We start from the raw sequence: 5,450 nt of genomic DNA, 5'->3' as shown, positions 1-5,450 counted from the left end.
GGGGGCAGCTCCTGCATTGAGCATCTGCCCCCTGGTGGTCAGTGCGTGTCATAGTGACCAGTCATTCCCAGTGGTTCTGTTGTTAGGGTCCATTTGCATATTACCTTTTTATTATATAGGATATTATTTTAAGTTTATTACTCTTGGTCAGTTCAGACTCCAATTAGGTTAGTTCTTTTCCAAGGATCAAAATTACGCCTCTCTCAAATCAACACTTCATCAGTGGCTGAGATGAGCTCTTTGTGATCACAAAGGCCTTTATGTGTTTGTGTGGGAGGCATGAGGATGTGCCTCCCAGATCTACTGCAGGATAATTAACCACAGCATCAGCTGCTGTGCCCTAACTTCCATCACTGTGTTCACACGAAAACCCATTTCCCCTGCTCATGGCAGGGAAATGAAAGTAGACCCGTTTCTGAGATACAGGACTGCTCTGAGGGCATCTTGGCTTGAGGACTCTCTGTGGGCCTTGCCAAAACTTCCTTAGAACAGTGCTGCAGCCTGAGATCATCCCTTTCTCCTTCACAGGGGCCAGGTCAGCATTGGCTCAATGGCTCTCCCAGACTCCTCCAGCTCCTCATTTTCCCACACCAGCTTTTATCCCAATAAATTTTTTACATAACTAATTCTTTCTTAGCTTTTGCTTCCCAGCTAACCTAGACCCGTGGTCGGCAAACCGCGGCTCATGAGCCACATGTAGCTCTTGGACCCCTTGAGTGTGGCTCTTCCTAAGCTTTAGGAGTACCCGAATTAAGTTAATAATAATGTACCTATGTATAAAGTTTAAGTTTAAAAAATGTGGCTCTCAAAAGAAATTTCAATCGTTGTACTGTTGATATTTGGCTCTGTTGACTAGTGAGTTTGCCTACCATTGACCTAGACAAACACAAGTGGTACCAAGAATGATCCAAGAAAACACTGTGATTTGGGACTGACCCACTGACCATCCAGTGGGCAAAAAGGATGTTAACCTGGTTGATAGATGGGACATAGTCCCTATCCCAGCCATGGGCAAACTACGGCTCGCGGGCCGGATCCAGCCCATTTGAAATGAATAAAACTAAAAAAAAAAGATTGTACCCTTTTATGTAATGATGTTTACTTTGAATTTATATTAGTTCACACAAACACTCCATCCATGCTTTTGTTCCGGCCCTCTGGTCCAGTTTAAGAACCCATTGTGGCCCTCGAGTCAAAAAGTTTGCCCACCCCTGCCCTATCCTAAGGTGGTGACTCAAGTGTTAAAGATTTTGTTGATGGTGGCTCCTAAATGACCTGGCAAAGGAGAAGCTGTTGCAGGTGTGATGATTAAGGCATTTGAAGGCTATGGGGAGAACAATATCCTCAAAGACAGCAGGGTCGACTGGTTATTGCTAAGCTATATTGATGCCAGCACAGGAATAATGAGAGACCCAGAGCCCTAACAGGAAGTTAATGGTGAAGTGTGGGAGCCAGAGGGTCTTTTTGATAGCTTAGCTCCTGTAGTGTGAAAGAGCAGTCACAGTTGAACAGGCAGAAACTCAGACAAGTGCAGAGATCCCCAGATATATGAATGTTGAGCCAAGACTGAAATGTTATACCAAGGTCAGGGTGCTGGTTGGGGAAAAGTGGGACCCTAAGTGGGATGGGGACTTGTAAATGGATACCTCTGAGTATATTATCTTGGCAGGACTACCTCCTGACCCCCAAATTTTTAAGGTTTGCAGAGGTGTCCCACCCTTCCTTTAAATGGAGATAGCACGTCTACCACGCTAAAAGAATGCTGCAGAGCTCCAGCGTGTTTAGCTCAGTGTTAAGCATTGGCATGTGGACCACAGGATCCCGGGTTCGATTCCAATCAAGGGGCACGTACCTTGGTGCAGGCTTCTCCCCAGCTGGGCCCTGGTCATGGCGCGTGCAGGAGGCAACCAATCAATGTGTTTCTATCACATCGATGTTTCTCTCTCTCTTGCCCTCTCTCTTCCACTCTCCCTAAAAATCAATGGCAAAATATCCTCGGGCGAGGATTAACAAACAAACAAACAAAAAAGGATGCTGCAGAGACCTCTCCCTCACCAGGAGCAGGTGCTTCCTTTAGTAGCTGCTCCTCCTTGTCTGAACCAGGTTCAGTCCCAGCTTAACCTGGGTGGGTACATGCTGGGGATTATTAAGAAGGAAAGAGACTATACTCCAGAAGAGCTGCAAGAAATAGCATGTTCGGGCAGAAGCCAGAGAAATATACCTTGGATTGTATTTTAAGAGTGCTTGATAAGGGACCTGAAATCGAACTTTCTCAGAACCTAAGATTTTTTTTTTTTTTACCTTGACAAGAACCTCAGGGAATGGGGTAAACTGCTAGGGTGGTTCTTAGAGATGGAGAAAACGCAATGACAGCACGCAGTGAAGTGGAAATTTCTGAGCTGCCCTCAGTAGGAAAGGATTCTGCCACAATGCAAGCTACACGGCTCATTAGTCCTTATAATCGAGGAAGGATAGAGAGGCAGAGGGAAGCGGGAACCCCAGAATGCACCCTGTGAAAATCCAGGCTCCTGCCACTGCAGTGAAGTTTTTAGGAAATCCAATGGTGAGGATTTCTTCTCCAAAGTAAAAGACATATTGGTTTATCCTGTCCCCGCAGCTCTGGGCTCTGCAGGATTTGGAGGTTCTGGTCCTCAAATGGGGGGACATTCTTGCCAGTTACAGCTGCTGCCTGGGCACTTTGGACTCCTCATGCCTAGGAACCAACAAGTTAGGAAAGGAATCACAGCTTGGGCCAGCATAATTGACCCACATCAGTAGGAGGAGATAGTGTTGGGAGAAAGAAATGTGGCTGGAATCCACATGGCCCCCTCTCGCAGTCTCTTGGTACTTCCAAGCCCCATTGCATCTGCTAATGAAACTGTGCTGTAATCTTGGCCTGAGAACGGTATGGTTACAAGAGATCAGACTCCTCACGAGCGAAGGCTGAGTCACACCACCAGGTAAACCGCCGAGTCCTCCCAATGTGAGGGCTGAGGGTGAGGGGTAATTTAGAATGATGGTGGAGGAGGAAGAGAAAAAGTTCCAGTTGTGGCCCTGAGATCAAATGCAGCACCAGAGGTTGTGCTTTATTTTACCAACTTCCCTTTTCTGAGTTGTTCCCTCAGGAATCAAGGTCTGTAGGGACCACGTAGAAGGCGGTCCTCCAACTTAGGAGGAGATGTAGATCTGTGCAGCGTAAACAGAAGCCTGTGGTGGCCATGACAACACATCTCTCAGTTTTCCCTTAATTGACTCAGACCAGCTGCTGGCCTCTGAAATCTATCACCACGTTTGCATGGAGGCTGTGCTCCCCAATGGCCTCTCCCAGCCAGGCAGGGATACTACGCATGTTCATATCTGTAAGATGCTGCCGCCTCTGTAGGGTCACTTTGGCTTATGGACTGTCCATAAGCCTGGCTGGAACTTTCTTAGAACTGTAAAAAAGACAAAAACAAAAACAAAAAAAACCTTCCTGGTTTCTTCTTCCTTTTCTTTCAGAGGTGACAGGCCTGCATCATCTTCTGATGGCTCCTCCACCAGCTCCTTCTCCATTTTCTCTCACTGGCATTTCCTTTAGTAAATCTCCGCACATCTAATCCCATCTTGGAATCTGCTTCTTGGAGGGCCCAGACAGGTGGTTTGTATATGTACCTGTGGGCATCTAAGGCAGGATGGCAAATACATCAAGCATGTATGCTAAGTCTAGTCTACTTGTGTCTGCCAGGAGTCTGAGTTGAGACAGATTCTAGAGCTGTATCTGATCCTTCGTAAAGAATGCCATGATCAATTGGCAAGGTCTGCCATGAGGACAAGGGAGGAGGGCCTTGACCTTTCATTATAGCTATTTTTTAATTTGGATGCTTCTAAAATCTCTATCGAGAAGGTCATGGTCAGAGGGGTATTGTATTTGAAGCTGTTGTTAATGATGAATGATATTCATAATGATAGTAATGATTAATGATAATTATGGTTAATGAATAATAATAAGTGTTACTAATAATGATATAATGATGATATGACATAATGATGTAATAATATATAGTGACTATATAAGTACAGATAATGCTGAATGCTGAATAACAATTATAAAATGGTATATCATTAAGGAGCCGAAAATCATTATACTATAAAACAATATGTAGTTTAATTGTATTATATAAGCAATAATATTTTCACACTGAAAGTGACACATGGCATCTAGAAGAAAAGATTCAAAGCATAAGGACATGTTAGTGGTCTCCAGCTTTCCCTTGGGGTGACTGCTCTGATGAACTGATGTGATTATTTCTGTTTCCTAGCAGGTCTGTATTATGGAGCCCGTCGAAACATGATGCTCTTCATTAATATTACTTATTTCCCCATGTGACTTTTTACTTTTCAAACAACATTATGACATTAATTCGATTTTATAAATAGACTAGAGGCCCAGTGCATGAATTCGTGCACTCGGGGGTCCCTCAGCCCGGCCTGCGTCCTCTCGCAATCTGGGACCACTGCTCCTAACTGCTTGCCTGCTTGCCTGCCTGATCACTCCTAAGCATTCTCCTGCCTGCCTCATCGCCCATAACCACCTCTGCCTCGGCCCTTGCCACTGCAGCTTCATCCAGAAGGATGTCCCAGAAGGTCTTTTGGCTGTCTGGTCTAATTGGCATGTTATGCTTTTATTATAGATTTTCCTACTAGAAAGAGGATGTGCTGATCAGTTGATTATAGGTATTCTTTTCTATCTAGAATTTATTTCCTTCCTGTAAAAACTCATTTCTAAAATTATAAAAATAACACTTGCTTATCGTTAAATAATTTTAAAAGCATACAGCAAAATTTAAAGTCCACTTCTTACACACAGTCTCCTTTCAGTCCTACTCTGTAGGAGTAACACTGTATTTTTGGTTGTAAATGGATTTTCTCCACTGGATATCTGATGCTCCATGTGCTTTCTTTATGACTTTGTTAAAAAGGATTTCTTGTGTATTTACCTAGAATGAACTAATAAAACTGAGCTTCTAAATACACAAAACCATGGGTCCACCCTTTCATTCAAAGTTCTTTTTATCTTTATGAGTCATTCTTTCATTAAGTCTTTTATGAAGGCAAACATTATGCTTTGCAAAAAGTGTAAGCTTTAGCTACCTCTCCCAGAATATCAGAGATTAATTTGGGAGATTATGTGTAATGCTCTGCTCACTGCATTTTATGGTTTATTCAGTCTTATGAACTAGCACCACACATTTGCTTTTGTGTGAATTATATTACTTTATAGTTATTTTCCCAAGGAGACTTTTCATTGTCCAAGGATAAAGTGTGTGTGTGTGTGTGTGTGTGTGTGTGTGTAAGAAAAGTGACTTAGTCTTAGTGTGAACTCAGTAGGCACCTACTTCAACAATTAATGAAGACAACTCAGAAATGATGTTAATCAAGCATGGCAAACTCACGACCCATGGGCCGCATGC

This window comes from Myotis davidii, unplaced genomic scaffold (assembly GCF_000327345.1).
Source record: "Myotis davidii unplaced genomic scaffold, ASM32734v1 scaffold93, whole genome shotgun sequence".
Classification (NCBI taxonomy): domain Eukaryota; kingdom Metazoa; phylum Chordata; class Mammalia; order Chiroptera; family Vespertilionidae; genus Myotis; species Myotis davidii.
This window is presented reverse-complemented; position numbering follows the sequence as displayed.